Genomic DNA, 20,855 nt, shown 5'->3' on the forward strand with positions numbered 1-20,855 from the left:
TGTGTGTGTGTGTGTGTGTGTGTGTGTGTGTGTGTGTGTGTGTGTGTGTGTGTCGGAGACAGACGGGTTTCTCAGACCCCTGACGCCGATCATCCCCTCTTCTTCTGCTCGTCCATTCATTCACGGTTTCACAGGACGAGGTCAGTCTGTCTCTTTGACTCTTTTTTGGCATGCCGTACACACACACACACACACACACACACACACACACACACACACACACACACACTCAGGCCGTGTGTATGGGAAACGGGCTGCTCGGGGGTTCATGGGAAGGTTGGTCCGCCTGATGCAACACGGACGAGAGGAAGGGAAGACGAGGAGCTCATCACTGAGCGTCAACGGGAGAATCGAAAGATGTGTGAATTTTCCTTCCCGATTTCCATTTTTCATTTCCTCTTCATCTTCTCCTTCTTTCCTCCTTCATCTTCTGATCCGTTCTCTGGCTTTGAGTTTATTCTCCACTTCATTTAGTTTCTTAACACCCATTTAACTTGATTTGGGGTTGAGAGACTGACAACGCTGTGAGTGGCACCAGCAGCGACGTCACCTGTCGGTTTGTGAACGTTATGAAGCCTCCAGTTAAAGATTCTGTCCGGTTCCATCTTTGCTAGTTCGGAGCAGAAAGTGACCATATTTGGACGAGGAAGCGGGATGTCCCTGATCTGATTGGGAACCTTAACGATACTACGTCCCCACCCACCGATAGCTGCAACCTGACTGCACCACAGGCCTGTCAATCAAACAGACACGCCCCCAAAAAAAGCATCTTATTGAATCTTATTTTCTAATGAATGAGGTATTATTTTCAGAAGTTGAATGGGAGTCTATTGAGGCTTTTTGGAGCCGACCTCCAGTGGCACTCGGTGGTATTGCAGCTGGAGGCACTTCGGCATCGGCCTCTATTTTCAGGAAGCAGGCGGACAAAACTCTCCTCTGAAGCCGTAAAGACGACGGAACAAAACTGCAGCGCACACGCGACCTGATGGACACGAGCTCGGCGGAAAAAGCAGAAAAGACTGCTTTTTTTCCCAAAGGTGTTGCCGAAAACCATGAAATGACCTCCTTTCCCAGCCTGTCCTCTTCTTCACCTTCCTCTCACTGTTCTTTCTGCTGAGTGGTGAAGCTCCAAACTGACCTGGACCCCCCCTCCCTCCCTGTGCCCCGGTCAGAGCACCTCTCCTGGGACTCGCCAGGCAGCGAGGTGGGCCTCTCTGGCGGTCTGGACCGGGGATCTGGTTAGTAAGAAGGAATGTGTGGAGCGCGAACACACGCGCGCACACACACACACACACACACACACACACACAGGAAAAATACATACCTGCACACACCTATGCATTAAACAACACAAACACTCCCACACAGCTGGACGAGGAGGAACGACACAGCTCCTGTTGTCCGTCATCGCTACCCCCCTCTCATCCCCCCCTCCCTCCTCGGCCTATTCACTCCACTCGTCTCCGGGGACGACGGAGGGATGTACTTTCACTGATAGGACACAAGTGAAGAGGTTCTGTTTAAGAAAAAAGGACAGAGAGGGTGAAAAAACCCCAAAAAACAGGGAAAGGAAAGGAGACTGAAATGAATGTTTAAGTACAAAAAAAAAAATCGAGTCTTAATTCAAGTGAGTGTGTGTGTGTGTGTGTGTGTGTGTGTGTGTGTGTGTGTGTGTGTGTGTGTGTGTGTGTGTGTGTGTGTGTGCAGACAGATCGACTCTGTTCTCTCATTAGCCGGTCTGCAACCTTCTGCCGTTTCCTCAAATTAACCCTGTAAAAACACGCTGCGTGTCACGCCCCGCTTGATCGATTGCCAACCTTTCAAGTGCAAACATTCACGTTAAAATCTACGTTTGTGCGCGCAGACACCTGTTCCACATGGCTTTTCCTTTTTGTGTGTGTGTGTGTGTGTGTGTGTGTGTGTGTGTGTGTGTGTGTGTGTGTGTGTCTTGGATTCCTCGTCTGGCTTTACAGTTTTGCGGGTGCGACAAAGAAAAACAAAGAGAGCCGGAGAAAGATAGATGGATGTTAGAAGCGAGCGGGGAGTCAGGAGGAGGGCAGCGAGGAGAGACCCTACTCCTTTTTTTTTTTTAGAGGAATCACTCGAAGAAAAATGTCGCTACGAGTTCCAGGAGTCCAAAGTTATGTGTGTTTTTCTTTTGTCCGACCAACACCTCAAAATACCAAAATATATAATTCAGAACAACGTAAAACTGAGAAATCTCGACATTAGATGGAACGTTTTGGATAAATGACTTTCTGCCGGAGAGGAGCGCTTGTTTTTCCACCTGTGTGCAGCTGCTTGGAGTTCACAGTGGGAACAGCGGCGCGGCTTTAAATTCATACGAATTTCTGAAACAATGGATCCTGGATCTGGGTTAATAACTGACAACGATTTTAAGATCACTGTCTTATGTTTGTCCCAAAACTTGGACAATCCAGCCTTTCAACCGATTTCAACTTTCACCTTTCTTTATCCCTGTTATCCCTCCCCTCGCTCCCTTCCCCCCTCCTCTCCATGAGCACTTGTCAGCGCTATCAGCAGCGTGTAATGTCCCGTCATTACATCCGGACTCTGTGGACCTTATCAGGCCGTAACCCGGTAACGCCGGCTCCATTACGGCTCTCACTGGTCCTTTCCGTCTCTCAGCTATTAGCTTTCCCCCGCAAATGGACAGACGGAGGCCTGTTCGAGGTGGGACATCTTCCTCTTGTCGTTATAAACACTCGTCTGGAGCCGGTTTACAGTTACTGATTTTAACAGAGGGAGGAGGTCAAAGGTCAGCGTCTAGATACTGGATTCTTGAAGGTAAATCCCAGGTCAGTGGGGACATTTCTATTGAATTCTGTAAAGATTGGGCATGTGTGTAATACTGTATTAGTAAGACAGAGGACAACAAAACAGGAATTTATTAAATAAATTGGTGATGTCCAGTAAACAAAAGGCAGAACTTGAGAATATGGAGCGATGAAGTGAATATTAAAAACACAAAAGTGTGAAATCAAGTCACTAAACAAGCAAAAAAGGTTGAAATAGAAAGTAAAAATGTATTACATGCCAGCTTCTGCCACTTCAAAGGTAACATGGACTAAATAAAGATGTAATTCATCAATTTATTGTTGTAAAAATTTCTATTTTTAATAATAAATTGTGATCAATACCTGTTTTAAATACATTTAAAGTACCAAACAAAAGTGATGTGAACGGTCCTTTTGCCTCATTTCAGCTGCGGCAGCTCTGCAAACTTCAACTTCTTTGTGAATATTATTTAGCACCTTTTCCTTTAAAATAAAAATAAAAAATCTCCACAATTTGGAGCACGAAAAACAGAAAAGTAGTGTCATTTAAAACCATGTGGCTAAACAAAAGACAAATGATTTAACCCTCCTCGCACCCACTCCATGTTTCCTTCCTTTTAACTGACTAAAATAAAGCTGTCCTGTCCTCATGCATCTCTGTCCTCCAGCTCCCCCTAGTGGACAAAGCAGGAACAAAGGTGAGCTGCTCCTCCAGGTGCTCAACTTCCAACTCTGATCGTCTCACTGCGTCCAAACTCACTCCGTCTACACACAAGTGATCGTAAGACTTCTCATCAGTGTTTGATATAGGTTGTTTTTTGTATTTTTAAGATTTTTGGATTCTCCAGCTCTTTTTTTCACAGCTGCACAATAAGCAGTGTGTGTTGTTTTTTTGTGTCCAATAGTGTGTAATTAACGTAATTCTCGGTGTGATTAGAGCAGAGTTGTAAACATAACAGAAGGAAGGACAAGCCAGCTACTGTTTGAGAGCACGCACACACACACACACACACACACACACACACACACACACACACACACACATATATATATATAAATACAAGACTGTAGTCTTATAAAACAAACTGTGGTATTTAAGGTGTGTGTGTGTGTGTGTGTGTGTGTGTGTATGTGTGTGTGTGTGTGTGTGTGTTCATGTTTTATAGTCCCCACCTTGAAGCAGACCAACACCGTGCTCTGCGCTCACAAGTATTTTAATGTTCACGTATTAAAACAGGCTGCAGTAAAACACACACAGATGTAAAAGTAATGAGATTATTTTTTGTAGTCAAGGACAAAAATTATGCATTTTTTAAGAAATAAAAGGAAATCTGGACATCTGGAGCTCTATTAGAGACCAGGAAGCTTCAGAAGTTTTTACGGTTACTGCAGCCCGGATAGTTTTTCTTCTCTGTGATAACCGTCCAGTAACTTGGCTCGTATTAGCGGCTCTGGAAGGCGGACCGATTAGCGAGCACTGTCTGTGGTTAACCCCGTTGGTCCCGCCCCTTCTTCACCGTGATTGGACGCCTGATGATAGTGACGAGTGCGGCGTTGGCATTTTTTCATTGCTCAGCACTTCGTCAAGCTCCTGGTGTTCATCAAAACAAAAATACGCTGTACTTAGAGAAAACACTTTGTCAACTGTAGTTGCAGTGGTGTCGGCCAGTTTGGGCGTGAGCTAATTGGTTAAGATGAACCTGAGGTCTACGCCCAGTAGGATGGAACGACTGCAAACCATTCTCTGTGGAAGGTCGCCAGTCCACAGACTGTATATAAAAGTGTTCGTAGCTTCTGGGTCTGACAAAATAAGGCCCATGTGGAAGTGCCTTTAAGCTGCAATACCACCGAGTGCCACTAGGGGTCGGCTCCAAAAAGCCTCCGCCTCCATAGACTCCCATTCAACTTCTCCCATAAAATTCTAAGTCAATAAAAATGTTCCACAAGTTTCCTGTATGTCGTTCGCTAAAGTTGCTCCTTCTTTTTTTTTTTTCTGGCGGTCCATCTGAAAATGATCCCGTCAATAATCGTATAATAAGCCTCTAAAAGCTGCGTTTTTGGGGGCGTGTCTGTTTGATTGACATGTATGTTCATCAGAGTGACGCCTCTCAAAGATCGTCTCTGCGGTTTTAAACCTTTCGGATGAGGAAGGTGTGTTCCTGATAGATGAAGGAGGACCGTTAAGAGCGTCGCCGGCGCTCCTCACATTAGAACCAGCTGCTATCTGCTACAAACCCACAGCTACCTGGACGTTTAGGGGGCCCGTCGCTGCGGGGCAAGAGGCTGGTGTGTGTGTGTGTGTGTGTGTGTGTGTGTGTGTGTGTGTGTGTGTGTGTGTGTGTGTGTGTGTGTGTGTGCGTGTGCAGACATGGCATGCCAGTGCCCCATATGTGTGTGTGGTGCATTTATGTGAAGGTGTACGTTTGAGCTCCAGGGGTTACAGACGGGGGGGGGGCGGCGCGGAGCCGAGGCCCAGATGAGAGGCCTCTCGTCCAGCCGCAGCACCGCCGCAGCCCGGCCTGTCTCCTCCACACCTCCAGGCTGTCACAGAGGTCCTGCAGCGCCGCTCTTGTTTACCAGAACGAGGCAGAAACACAGATACAGCTGCAAATCAAAAGCGATCCCAAAGCCCCCCCGAAAAAACAAAAAACAAAAAAAAAACACCACGAAGCCGAGGGAACATTAGTAGCAGGAGTTCCCAGACAGATGCGGTTCGTCGTGTTTCGTGCTTTGGCTCGTTTCTTTAAAAAAGTGTCACGTAGGCCGAGCTGTCCGTTATTTTGGCTACCGTGTCCCGAAGAGGGCTGGTGTTTTTATGAGAAACAGCGTCTGAGGCGGCGTTTGGCGTAGAAACCCGATTCCCCCGTTTGCAGTGGACGAGAAACACGATTGACAAGTCAGCAGAAGTCTGTCGGTCTCCCGTCAGACCTCAGCGAGCTGCCAAATTCAGCCCATATGTGGACGCGGAGCGGAACTGTCGAGGTTGGCAGCGTCTGAACGCTATTCGCTGTCGTCGGCCAATCAGATTCCAGCGAGTCTCAGGCTCCCGTCGAAATCTGTTTCTCAGGCTTCATCTCGTTATTCGACCAATTTATCCATAAATCTAAAAACCAAAGAGGGTCGTGATGTTTCTGCTAAAAAGTGATGAAGTGATGAAGTGATGAAGTGTTTTCGTACGTTTGGCTGATTACGTAACGTTTATCAACGAGCGTTCTTTCACAATAAAAGACATGTTAACTGTAAATAATTTATACTTTAGCTGCTGTCGTTTTGTTTTGTCCGAACCGAGCGCCGACCAGCGGTGACGTCACCCGTCGGTTCGTGAACGTTATGAAACCTCCAGTTCAGATTCTGTCCGTCTCCATCTTTGCTGGTTCGGAGCGGTTTGGAGCAGGAAGTGACCATATTTGGACCAGCGGGGGGATGTGACCAATCTGATTGGAAACATGACGATACTACGTCCCGCCCGAGGATAGCTGCAACCTGACTGCACCACGTGCCTGTCAATCAAACAGACACGCCCCCAAAAACAGGTCTTCTTGAGGCTTATTTGATAATTAATGACAGATTATTTTCAGATGGACTGAAAACATACAACATAAGAGTCCTTTAATTTAGTGTACACTACATTTCCTCTTTTCCGTGATCTGAGAAGTAAAAACATGTTTCTGTTCATTTCTTTTGACTTGGACTGCAATAAAAGAGATTTTTAAACTTTATCATCTGTGTGTGAGATGATGTCACGACAACATCAGCACCAGCGTTTGTATAAACCTCGTCTCGTTCCTCCGGACTGCTGTCAGTCTGCCGTTCTCCGAGCTTTTCCTTTACGAACCTGGTATGTTTGGGATTCTGTTCGTCGGATGCATGGATGCGTGTTATGAAGCGTCGGGGCGCGCCGGCGACGTCCAATCAAACGGTTCGGCTCTGATGTGGAGGAACGCTGCAGAGTCTCCGAGCGCAGACAAACAGATGTGTTAGCAATAATCTGCGGGATGCTGCATCCAAATGTTTGGCTTCAACCACTGTTTGTGTGTGTGTGTGTGTGTGTGTGTGTGTGTGTGTGTGTGTGTGTGTGTGTGTGTGTGTGTGTGTGTGTGTGTGTGTGTGTGTGTGTGTGTGTGTGTGTGTGTTTCTGTTTAACTCTGCATGCTTTCTTATATATTCACGTGTCTGTACATCCAAGACAAAAAAACAATAAACACTCAGATGCACACTGGTATTTACACTTGTAGGTCTGTGTGTGAGTGTGTGTGTGTACATGTGTGTACATGTGTGTACATGTGTGTACATGTGTGTGTGTGTGTGTTTGTGTCCAGCAGTGAATCGCCAACTTCGTTAAAATAATTTTTTTTTCTATCTCTCATCCAAGATCACGATGACCTGCCAAGTACATTTGACCTCTACACACTACAATACGCACACACACACACACACACACACACACACACACACACACACACACACACACACACACGGGGGAGTTGTGTAACAGAGTTGACCAGAGTGTGTCTCTGCTTCCAGATGGAGAGATGGAAACAATGAGGAAGACTTTCGATGCAGTGAAGAAGACAGACCGACGTCTCTCGTTGACTTTTGGTTTGTTTTCGGAGATTTCTCAGATGCAGTAAACGTGATGATGTCATCGTGTTGTGTTCGGTGACCTCCGAGGCCGCTTTGGTTTTGGACATTTTGGACAAACCAGTCGATGGAGCTCTTAACGTCCTCCTTTTCTCGACTTGATCGTCCGACACCTGCAGATCAAACTTCTTCACCGTCCACGTCGCTTTTTATTTCTCATCCTTTGCTTCCTCTTAATCTTTCCTCTTTTCTTTCTTTTTTTTCTGAGGACCTTTATCTCGTTTCTCTCCAGTTTTCACTCACATGTTTAGCTTCCCGTCTCGTGTCCCTTACACGCCTCCATTTTTTCTTTGCTCTTTCTCATCTGTCTTCTCCTGTCTGTCCTCACACCCTGCTGTCCCTCCACCTTCCCTGCATGTTTCTCTCTCTGTCTCTCACACAAAACTCGACTTGAAAAAAATAAATAAATAAATGAAAGTGAGGAAGAGGAGGAGGAGGAGGAGGAGGGAAAAAAAGGAGCATCCACATCCAGTTGTCCTGGCCAGACATCGATGGGTGGCTTTCATACCTACTAATAAACTTGTTTCCATCACACACACACACACACACACACACACACACACACACACACACACACACACACACACACACACACACACACACAACACACACACACACAACACACACAACACACTAAGAACATAATGTTGGCTTGTTTCATTCAGGGACCATAAAACTCAGACACACACTCTGCGTTGAGGCTCGCCAACCGTGTTCTTTGGCGGGAGTGGTGCACGCTTCAGTGTGTGTGTGATTGATACCCCTGCAGTCTTTGCGATATATCCCCAAGATCAGTTGCTACGGCAACAGCGGTCAACAAACAGGGGCGACTGGCACTTTCCTCTTGGGCTTGTGTCTCCCTGTCTGCTCCGCCTGCGTCAATAAAGTTTCGAAGTCTCCCTCTCTCTCCCTCTCTCCCTCTCTCCCTCTCTCTCCCTCTCTCGCCCTCTCTCGCCCTCTCTCCCTCTCTCTCTCTCTCTTCATGCTTGAAGTTGTAAAAATAAACTGAAAGCTGCGGTAAATCAGTTTTATTTGCGCGAAGACATGAAGAGGCTTCACTCCAAGCTGAGTGAGATGTGCGACTCTGGGAGTCCAAAACAATTCACACCTACTCTTGCAAAATGACGGATGGCGTGAAAGCAAATCACAACGGGGGGTATGCTGAAGGTTTTTGGCTCACAAAGTCCCGAAGGAATCATCAGATTTATGAAATAGTGAGGGATGAGTCGGAGGTACCGGCACCCTGAAGTGAAGGAGGTTCGTTCAGAGGATCTTCTCTGCCAAACTCCACACCAAAAAGCAACAGGATGAAGAAGCTTTGTCTCCATGAAAAACAATATCTTCATTTTTAATTTAGTTTTTCTAAAACTACGAGTCCACCGTCTCTCCAAGCTTTTCTTCTGGGCTTTGATTCATTTTCGTTTTGACAGCGGACGGTAGATCTGGTGTGTTCGCAGGTCACCGTGCGACCAGACGCCTTTCAACCCTCAGAGGGAGAAAAAGCATGGAATCAGCCGTCCGACGCCGTCGATGATCAAAAGGAACCGCCTCGTTTTTAGGTTTTTTTTGTCGTCGTCTCTTTAATCGGCACCGACGCTGTGAGCCAATCACAACACAGTCGCAACGAAGGGGCGGGGCTTTACGGTAATCAGTGAAACTCGCAGACACAATGGGCCCCGACTGTCAGAACCAAACGAAACTGGAGCGCAGATGAAAGGCCTGGAGAGCGCGCTGTGTAATTTCCTCCAGGCAATAAAAACGCTCCCATTCAGGTTTGTGTGTAAACGCTCCAAAATTATTCGAGCTGCAGTTTCATACAAAGATGAAGTTCTCTCTAAATGAGCTGCTGCTCTCAGCTGAAGTACAGAGAACTCTCTGGGTCGTCCGGTGAACCAGACGACCCCTCGGTTTGTAAGGGTTTCCCTTCTAATGGGCTGGTGCTAAGGTTTTATTTTATTTTATTCATTTAATTACTCAAATAAATGAATAATAACGGTATCACCTCATATTACTGAGCCTGTTCTGCACAACAGAAAACAGGTGCAACCAACACTTTAACCCACTTTCTACAGAAAATGATGTTCGAACTGTTGATTCTTGGTTTTCGGCAGCATTTTAATGCTGCGTTCTGCGGAACACCCCTTTCGGTGAGGTTACCGCGGTAACCGGTGGGGGTTACGACCTCCGGCATGTGCCACGAGCTGACCGACTGCTCAGGCCACGCGCCGCGATAGGAGTCTCCGAGTGTGTAACGATGCTCACACGCAGAAGCCTGTTTATGCTGTACGCAGAGTAGAAGCAGTTGTCACACACACACACACACACACACACACACACACACCACACACACACACACACACACACACACACACACACACACACACACACACACACACACACACACTGTCAGTAAACTCAGTGTCGTAATGAATCGCCCAGCCGCTGACCCCTTCACCTTCACTGGGACGACTAAATGTCTAACCGCGATCGTTAACCTAAACCCAACTCTAACCTGAACACTTTAAAGTCTTCAACCTCAAACAGCCCTCTAATGTCGCTCCCAAAGTGAGGAGCGACCACAATGTCCTCACTCTCCAAAAATGTCCTGTATGGCCCTCACAATGATAGACCAACACACACACACACACACACACATGGTCCGTTCCAGTGAACCTGGTTCCCATTGCTTCGGGTGGAGATGGAGACTACTAGTTGGACGTTTCCCAAGTGAAACACTGACGGAGACACACAGTTTATGTACGTGTGTGTGTGTGTGTGTGTGTGTGTGTGTGTGTGTGTGTGTGTGTGTGTGCGCGCGCGCGTGTGTGTGTGTGTGTGCGTGTGTGTACTGCAGAAAAGCGATGGAATAGTTCACCACTAGATGACACTAAATTCGACACACCGCTCCTTTAAATTTGACCATTAATTGTATTGAACAGCAGGCGAAGCGTTGAATGTTGATCATTTAAGTAACTTTGACGGACGGGGGGAAGCAGGTAGTTCTTATTTAGCGTAAATATACAGTCCGTCCTCATCGTCTCGTCTAAATGACATTCAAATCTTTTTTTTTTTTTTTTTAGTATTGCTGTCGGACTCCTATAGGAATCACCCAATGTGCTTTTTTGGCTTCTGACTTTATGTTTGACATTGAATGAAGCAGACGTGGACGCGAGAGTGCCCTGAAATTAACACGTTATCTGCTCTGCGCAAGTAAACATACACGTGGACTTGTATCTCATCATCTCTTGTGGTCGTCATGGCTCACAGTCGGGGTGTATTTATCTTTTACCATCCGTAACCGAGGCAGGAAAAGACAGCCGGACCCAGAAAATAAAAAAAGAATTAATTGGAAAATAACAGGGTGAGATAGAGGTTGGAAAAATAGACATGAGAAAATGTTTGACCCAGTTGGACGGACAGATGAAGGAAAGAACGTGCACATGACTGAAGTCTGAAGGAGGGTTTTCTACATGTAAAAACATGAAAGAGAATCGTAGTGAAGGTCTTTGAATCAAAGGGAGGACGTTAGATGGATGGAGTCCTTGAAGTCGAGACATTTCCAGTTCTGTGGCACAAATGGATCTCAGCGTATTTTTCCCAGACATAAACCTGAATAACTGGATTAATAAAACCAAGAAGGTTTTACATCAAGAGTTCACAGTGACGGGCAAGATGGGGTTCCAAGACTGTTCCTGTTGCGCGGGAACAGTGAGCAGAACTCGTGCACGGAGCTTTGTGAAGAAAAAAAAAAAGAAAAAAGGTTTTGTCGCTTGATGAACATCAGCGCCTGAGTTGTATTTTGTGACCATTGGTAACGTGAATGTTTGTGATTTAGGTTAGGTTAGGTTAGGTTAGGTTAGGTAGTTACTTTATTAATCCCCGAGGGGACATTTTTTTCACTACAGCAGCATACAGAAGCAATAAGATAATAATAGAACAATAGAAAAGCAATAAAATAGCAGTAAAATAGCAGTAAAAAATATAAAATATAAATATAAAATGCACAGTATATACAGTACAGTATATATATCTATATATATTATATACAAACAACCAAGAAACACAGTCAACAGTGTTATTGTTATGTGATGGATTTTGCCAGAGGTGAGTTATTGTACAGACTTATTGCGGTCGGCAGGAATGATCTCCTGTATCAGGAATGATCTCCTGTATCTGGAATGATCTCCTGTATCTGGAATGATCTCCTGTATCTGGAATGATCTCCTGTATCTGGAATGATCTCCTGTATCTGGAATGATCTCCTGTATCAGGAATGATCTCCTGTATCTGGAATGATCTCCTGTATCTGGAATGATCTCCTGTATCTGGAATGATCTCCTGTATCAGGAATGATCTCCTGTATCTGGAATGATCTCCTGTATCAGGAATGATCTCCTGTATCTGGAATGATCTCCTGTATCAGGAATGATCTCCTGTATCTGGAATGATCTCCTGGATCTGGAATGATCTGTATCAGGAATGATCTCCTGGATCTGGAATGATCTCCTGTATCAGGAATGATCTCCTGTATCTGGAATGATCTCCTGGATCTGGAATGATCTCCTGTATCAGGAATGATCTCCTGGATCTGGAATGATCTCCTGTATCTGGAATGATCTCCTGTATCTGGAATGATCTCCTGTATCTGGAATGATCTCCTGTATCTGTCCTTGTGACAGCGGAGCTGGAGGAGTCTTTTGGAGAACGTCCTCCTCTGTCCCTGCAGCAGGTGGAGAGGGTGGTCAGGATTATCCAATATGGATAATAGTTTGTTCAGCGTCCTCCTCTCCACCACCTTTTCCAGACTGTCCAGTTTGTAGCCAATGATGGAGCCGGCCTTCTTAACCAGTTTGTTAAGTCTGTTGATGTCACCGGCTCCAATGCTGCCCCCCCCTCTCCCCCAGCAGACCACAGCGAAGTACAAAGCACTGGCCACAACAGACTGGTAGAACATCTCCAACATCTCGCTGCACACATTGAAGGATCGAAGTTTCCTCAAGAAAAAGAGTCGACTCATCACCTTCTTGTAGACAGCGTTAATGTTGGTCTTCCAGTTCAGTCTGTTGTCGATGGACACACCCAGGTACTTGTACTCCTCAACCATGTCCACCTCCTCTCCCAGAACTTTCAATTTTCACCCGAAACATCAGATTTTGGTCTCAAACTCTGAGAAACGGTCGACAGACCCTTGAAATGCTTCAGAAAAAGAAAAAAAATGCTGATTTGGACACGATCTAGGTGCACTTGCGCCATCTGCTTCAGGGCCGCGAGTTCAGATCGATGAAATAGAGTCTGAGATTGAGAGATCATCCAGGAGACAAGCAGGCAAACGTGGATGGAGAAGGAGGTGAGGACAGAGTGATGAAACGACGTGCAACAATCAGACCATCCCAACGGAGACGCTCAACGGCATGCCAAACTCTGTGTGTGTGTGTGTGTGTGTGTGTGTGTGTGTGTGTGTGTGTGTGTGTGTGTGTGTGTGTGTGTGTGTGTGTGTGTGTGTGAGAGGATGTTCGTGGTTCGCATATGAAACCAATCGTCTCCCGGTGAATGTTCGATGGACTCCACCACACTATATTAACATGAAGATAAATGGACCAGATATAAAGCTTCACGACACACTAACAGGCTGCTACTTGGCCTCTGTGTGTGTGTGTGTGTGTGTGTGTGTGTGTGTGTGTGTGTGTGTGTGTGTGTGTGTGTGTGCGCGCGTGTGCGTGTGCGTGTGTGTGTGCGTGTGCGTGTGTGCGTCAGTCACATCTGTGGATGTTTATCACATCGTTGAGGAGAAGGAGGAGGAGGAGGAGGAGGAGGATGAGGAGAAGGGCGAGTTAATGAGGAGGATTGTGTTCTCTCAGCCGACCGTGTCTGTCTTGGCCATCAGAGGAGCGATGTTTGACTCGTCTTCAGAAACCCCGAAATCAGAGACGGTGAAAACGGGAACGTACGACCGAGCAGGCCTGAAGATGAGACCTGTAATTATGAATTATTATGTTCTTTTACAAATACATAGATTTCCTGTCGGTTTTTTCGACGGATAATCTTTAGCTCAGCGGCAGGTCGGGAGCAGGGATTTAGACTCGATGACAACTTCATTTTAGATTTGGAGTTTTTTTCTGCTGCAAACATTTATATCATTTTATTTGTCAAGTTATTTGCCAGATTAACCAGAAACAAATCCAAGTGTTTTCTCTTTTTATCTGCAGGATCATCCACAACAGAGGAATGAAAACGGTTCTATCTGGGATTTAGTCCTGGGTTCCTTTTTATTTTCCAACCCGTCATGAAGAATTATAAGATCGCAGCATTTAGTCATGTGATCTGTGCTCAGTTCCTTCTAATGGAGCTCAACCCGGGACCTGAAGCTACCTAACGTCCTCCCAAGAAAAACATTTCAGCCGAGTCAAATCAGAAATCCGTTTTATTTGTGCAGCACTGATTCAATTTTATTCAAATTAAATTAAATTGTAATTTTATTTGGAGGACTCTGTGGCATGTTCATGGCAAAGTTAAAACGAGAAATTCTGAATAAAAATGACATTAGACAACAACAAAACTTTTTCCCACCTTCACTGCATTCATGTTGTTTCGGGGATTTTTAGTCGGAGCGTTTCTTTATTAAAACCAAAGGTTTAACGACGGAAGGTGCTGCACAGATTTTCAGTTTTTGGACTATTAACATATTCAGGTGGATTTGGTTGTAATTTTTTAGCCTACACCTGTTTGAAAAAAAGTAATGTTATAACCAAATATTAGGCAAACCACTGTAATTAATCTTGCAGTGGAAATCAGTCTGATAGTCCTTATAATTTTCTGCATGAACAAATCACACGGGCTGCGTGAGTCTTCGTGTGTCACGGTTGAATCTTCGGTAAGAACATATCCTGAAGCGCTTCGAGTCCTTACAAGACCAGTGTAAATAAAAAAAAGACACGAGGAGAGGAGTCGGACAACCGGCTGCTAATAGCAGCTGGAACTCGCAGGTTGAGATTTTGTCAAACTCGATGAATAATTCAATCAATTTTGAATGAATTCACGGCTGGATTTGGATCCGTTTAGCAGCTGTGGTTAAATATTCTGCTGCCGACTTCAACAAAAAGAGGACTGGGAATCTGCCAGAGCTCTGATTTCACTGCTCTGTCTACTGTCTACTTTAAAAACTGCAGCCAACAACACTCATGGGTTTCTTTTTTTTTTTAAGACATGTTCCACCAAAACAAACTACATAAAAAAAATGGAGTTTTAAGTGAAACGTTTGTAACCAATGGCAACGAAAAACAAAATAAAGATTGTTTTCTAAATGTAAATGTGCAATAAATAAGGACAAAGATCTTTCAGCTCTTGTCAGTTTTACGAGATGTTAAGAGTAAAAAAAAAATGAAAAGGGAGGGAAATAGTCAAACTGAATAATGTTATCCAAAAGTTTTGAAGCCATGTTCAGGCAGAGAATACATTAACATAGTTTGCTTCATCTATTTCTTAGTAGGATGTGTTTTTCTTATTGAGCTGGCTGGCTGTTTCTCTGTGTTTGTAAAAACTTATGCTAAACTAAGTTGACCGTATCCGAGCTATCACCTTTCGTAGCCACGCCCATTTCCCTCTGTCTGGTTTCCGCGTGATTGTGTTACGATTTTCCAATTTTCCTTTGGCAATAAAGAAAATTAAGACTGTTTCACAAAACTGCAAACTTCTTCTAAAGTGTGTCGCTGGATATATTAGTATAATATTTTTCATCATGGTTTTTGTGTGGATTTATACGGCAGCTAAATGACCTTGAACACCTTCAATTTTACATTTATTTTCTTTGCGGTAGTTACGTCATAAATCAGTGAGAGCGCTCTTAAGCAGGGGAACAAGACGTGTTCGATATCCAGCCGTGAGCTGCTGAATCAGCAGCATTCGGTTCAGACTTGTGTCGTCATCCTCCTCCCTTTCATTCTCCATCAGTTTGTTGTTTATGCCCGACACAGCGGAACAACAGCTGGAGTAGAACGGATGGATGTGGCTGACGGAGAGAGACAGACGCAGAGATCCTGCAGCCTTTACATGTGTCTGCGGGGGCGGAACACCGAAAGAAATAAAATAAATTAAAAATAAAAGATGAAGAGAAAAAGGATGAAACACCAGAAACCAACTCAAATGAGTTTCTTTTCATTCCAGCTTTCAAAACACGAGTAGTGATGTCCTACTGAGGCCGCAGAGACGGACGAGAGACACAACTGTGGCTTTGGGTGGACTTTAAATCTGAGTCGGCATTCCGGATCTTTAAAAAAAAATAAGTATTTCCAATTTGAGATAATAACATCGGACTGACAATCAAAACCAGAACTTTGGTGCAGAGATTATAGAGAATTACATCAAGTCGAAAAGCAAGTCATCATTTGCCAGCAAGTTAAATAAGGATTTTAACTTGTGACCTTGCTGGACGTTTTTGATCCAAACATTTGGAAAAAATATGGGAAGTCTTATTAAAACAAACATGAGACAAAGAGCCTCGTAAAAAAAAAGAAGTAAATAATAAAAACCCTCGAACCTCCAGGATCTGAAGATGTGGGAAACGCCGCGGACTAAACATGTAAAGCTGCGCTTGTAAACAAGTTTAAATCGGGACTCGAACCGGTGACCCCGTCTGACCATGTGGAAAACAGTTTACGGGTTTGAGTCCCAGCGGCTAAACACAGCGGCCGAGGCCCATGTGGATCCAGTTGGCCATCAAAGGCCCGAGAGGGGAAAAAAATAAACACTTTGCTTTTTTTTTTTATATAATTTCTATCTCGCAAAGACTGCTCGCTGGTGCGAGTGGGCTCGCAGGACTCGTGTGTGTGTGTGTGTGTGTGTGTGTGTGTGCGGTTGAGTGTGATTACAAGTGTAAATTTGCATGTCGATCCCGGCCGGATGCGACGTGGCCCGACCGAGCGCCGTTTGTTCCTCCGCCGTAAATTACAGAGAAACCCAGAAGGCGGAGTGAGATGAAGGAGCAGGAAACCGAATAAATGAGTTCATGGAAAACCGATCGATTGTTTCACTGTGGCTTTAATCCACCGCCATATCGTTCTCTCGAGAAACAGATCTCAGATCTTCCCGCTCGCACCTCGGATGATAGATGAAGTAAAATGTACGGCTCCTTCACTCGCGGTGTAAAAAGGAGCAGGTGAAAACAGATGAGATGAATCGGATGGTTTCACGGCAGCGAACAGACCGACCGGGAACACAGAGGTCACAGATGTAAAACTAAAGAATAAGAAAAACAACCTGGAGCAGCCTGAAGGATTCTTTAAGGAACATCCTACACCCCCCCCCCACCCAAACCAAACAAGCCATCACAAACACTAAAACGCAGGAAATTTAAAGGAGACGAGGGCAAAAGGACAGCGGCGACCGTGTGCGTACGGATACAGGAAATGCCAGCTTTCTCCGACAAGTGCTCCTCATGCATAAAAGATTTCAGCGATCTGTCCAGCGAGCCGCCCGCTGCATGACAACGACCTGAAACACACACACACCTCAAAAGGAGGCAAGGAAGTGGTGAAAAGACCAAGCAGCAGAACAAAAACAACTTCAAAACACAGAAAAATGGCTTTTAAATGGAGTGAAATCAGAATCTGGCAGTATTACAGGAGGCCGGCCGGTCGACAAGAAAAAAACAACAAGATTTGATGTGAGAAAAGTTTGTTTTTGGTTCCCGGCATGAAAACAAAACCTCATTAGGGCTGATTATTGAAGTTGTGTGCCGTCATGGATGTTTTGGGAGCCACTTCGGTCGAGCGAAGAGGACGTGGTGTTTTTGGGGGCCTTCAGATCTTTCTCTTCCCAAGCTTCTTGTCACACGTCTTTGGCCTCCGCCGTCCTCGCTGCGTTCGCTCTAATGATAAATAAAAAAGAAAACGCCGTAAAAACTAATTCTCATGAAAAAGCGAGCGACATCAAAAAAAAAAAAAAAAAAAAAAATTGGGCTCAAACAAGCGCCGCTGTGTTCTGCCCCGGGTTTGGAATTCCGTCCACATGTTCCCATTTGATCCCTGTTATTGCAGTCGCTGAAACACAAATCCCAGCGACATTCCCGCAACCACATGACTGAGACGGCCTCGGGGTCGGGAGGCAGAGATGGGAGGGAGCTTGCCAGTTTGCATGCATGCATGCATCTAATGCACGTGTGTGTGTGTGTGTGTGTGTGTGTGTGTGTGTGTGTGTGTGTGTGTGTGTGTGTGTGTGTGTGTGTGTGTGTGTGTGTGTGTGTGTGTGTGTTGTTTGTCGGTAGCGGCGGTGGAGGTGATCCCTCAGTGGGCCCTCTGGAGGAGATGGGCCTCCTGGATGAGGTGATTCGTACTGCAGCACGAGCTCTGCCGTGGAGTCCAGGAACTACAAACGCCCTCGGGTCAGAAGTCGAAGACGGAAAAAAGTAAACCGGATTTAATTTTACTGGTTAAAAACGTGACCATCTGTCCATGAAGGTTGTCGAGGAGTCGACTGACTCGGAGCGCGTCTTTTTCCATGTCGAGTCTTCTGCTGCTCTTAAAGTGCAAATAGTGAAAAATGGAGATCGTCCTGTGAGTGTAAGAAGCACAGAGCTGCAGCTGAACTTTCAGTCACCGAGCAGAGCTGAAGAGTGACGACCGGATCGGAGCCAAAACACAAACCCCCGGCTCAGAACCAGGCCTTCCTGGACCCTGCTGGGCCAGTGTGTGTGTGTGTGTGTGTGTGTGTGTGTGTGTGTGTGTGTGTGTGTGTGTGTGTGTGTGTGTGTGTGTGTGTGTGTGTGTGTGTGTTTTGTATGGACCCAGCCAGCCATTCTTGCGTAGGCTGCGGTCGGATCCCAGTCGGGTTCACAGCGCCGGCTGTGACGCAGATCGCTGCCCGGTGAGCGTGCGGCTGAATCCCAAAGCGGCGGTCGCTCAGACTTCTCACTTGAACTCGGAGCTCCGCCGCCGTGAGCCGGGTCGGCACGGAGACGTGATTTTTAAAAATGATACGGAGGAAACACACATAGACGTTCAAAACCAGAAAACTGATGAAATTTCACCGCGAAGGATTCGTGTGAGTCGATAGATTTCATTTGCAGCAACGTAAACCTTTGATGCTAACGTGGGTGAAAGCAGGAGCAAGTCGTCCTGACGGGGTTGATCGTTGGGAAATCTAGAGTCCAGAACGGAGGAGTTTTTGTAAAGATTAAAAGGTTAAATTACGTTTCATTTCGGCACCTCGAATAGAAAAAAAATCAGCGAACTGGATCCTCAGCCAACAAGCTGCTGAGCGGACCGACGGTCGGGATACAGGAGAAGAGAAGAGTCCTAATGAACGGCGCCCTCTGGTGGCATTCACGACCGCGCGACCAATCAGAGCGCAGCTCTCGATCACCTGTTCACCACGAGATGAATTATCTGCCGCTCGTTGAGCACACTGCAAGTCTTAATGCAAAAATACTGTTTTTTAAAATATATATGACTAGTAGACAAATAGTACACGCAAGGAATTTCAAATAAATAAATGATTTATGTTCACGTTGACTTTTTTTTTTTCAGGATATTTAAAAGATGGCGGTCGCTGACACTAACCAGCTGCCTCTCACTCAACATTCGACTTCCCTTCTCTCTTATTTTGGCACCTTAAGTGAAAAGTCATCATGTTCCATTACGTTGACATGAATCGACCAACACACACACACACACACACACACACACACACACACACACACACACACACACACACACACACGCACACACACACGCACACACGCACACACCTCCGAGAATATCACAAAATACAAAGGCTTTTATGAGAGGAATACAGTTCTCTTTGTGAACCCTCAGTCTGTCTGGTGTACTGTACAGCTGCACACACTCTCTCTCTCTCTCTCTAACACATACACAAAAACACACACACACACACACACACACACACACACACACACACACACACACTTGCCCAGTGGGTTCACACATGCTGCTGTAATAATTTGGGGGTGAATAAAGGCTTTTTATTGAGGTTTAATGATGTGTTCATTCTGAGCGGCTCTCTAATAGTGACACAGAACAGAGAGCTGGCGCAGAGATCGGACCTTTGGGTGACTCACACCTACACACACACACGCACACACACACACACACGCGCACACACACACACACACACACACACACACACACACACGCACACACACACACACACACAAGCACAAGCACAAGCACACACACGCATGCACACACGCACACACACACACACGTTAGTGAGTCGCTGACCCTCGCCTGACAGTCTGTCGGTATACGAGTGGGAAAAGTCGTGTCTCCCACACTGTTAACATGGACTTCACATCCTCTTTTCTGACTTTCACACCCTCTTCGCGTGTTTGTAAAAAGAACACGCGTGTAAAAGGCTCTCCGGGCGTATTAAACGGGGGGAATGGGAGCCAGAGGAGACGGCTGCAGGTCCTGTGACAAACTAATTAGCCTGTAACATGGAAAAATCTGCTGCAGCAAGTTACAGCAGAGGACATTAATAAGGGCCTTCGACAAAAAAAAAATTACATGTGGCGCCATGATGGAGGTTCGGCGGAGCGACTGGCTGTATGCAGATAATGGTTTAAATCAAGGCCAGTGATTTTCACAATCATTTTCAATTACATGTTAAGACTGTAAAATATCAGACAAGAAATACAAAAAAACCAAGTTGGTGTCTTCACGTCGTCAACGGTTACCAAACCCAAAGATCATCAATTTAGAGAGAGAGAAGAGAGAAATCCTCGTGTTTGAAAAGCTGGAAGCCACTAATGGTTGTTTTATAAAAAAAAAGACTTCCATGACGTATTCATTTATCAAAAATGTCGTGTTTGAAGTCTGCAGCTAAATGTCACGGTGACTTGAAAGACGTCTCTCCACGGTTGTCGTCCGCTCGACTCAGCTTTCAGCACATGCTCAGACTCCCGTTCGACTTCTTCAACCAAATTTCAGTCACAACTCGTTTCTGTTTCGTCGTGAAAGCCTCGTTAGGAACTGACAGGTTTCCGTCCGCTGAAATGCTCCAGAGGGCTTTTTAATTTGAACTTTTACAATTGCCTTCATTTTCCAGACCTCTTCTCAGACTACGACCATCATTTGTTACGCTGCACCGATCGTACGAGGCAGCTTCGGGGTAAAGATGTCACAGTTGTCCATCTGCGCCTGCATATGGAGACTTGTGTTTTTCTGAGATAGATTTTATTGTTGAGGCGCACGGAAAAATCTGTTTAAAAAGCTGATACGGTCAAACTAAATATTGTTCCTCTTCACCTGAAGCTACTCATTAAAGCTCATTAAAAGTCACTGAATCCTCCTTTTACACAGGAACAGTCATTTGGGTTTGGCAGGATGTTTCAGGAACGAGCAGCGCTAACGCGTCTTGTTAACCAAGTGGACCATCGAGGAGCCTCGGTGTTGTTGACTCTGA

This window comes from Embiotoca jacksoni, unplaced genomic scaffold, assembly GCF_022577435.1.
Source record: "Embiotoca jacksoni isolate LCO1_2020_lvr unplaced genomic scaffold, fEmbJac1.0.p SCAF_51, whole genome shotgun sequence".
NCBI lineage: Eukaryota > Metazoa > Chordata > Actinopteri > Embiotocidae > Embiotoca > Embiotoca jacksoni.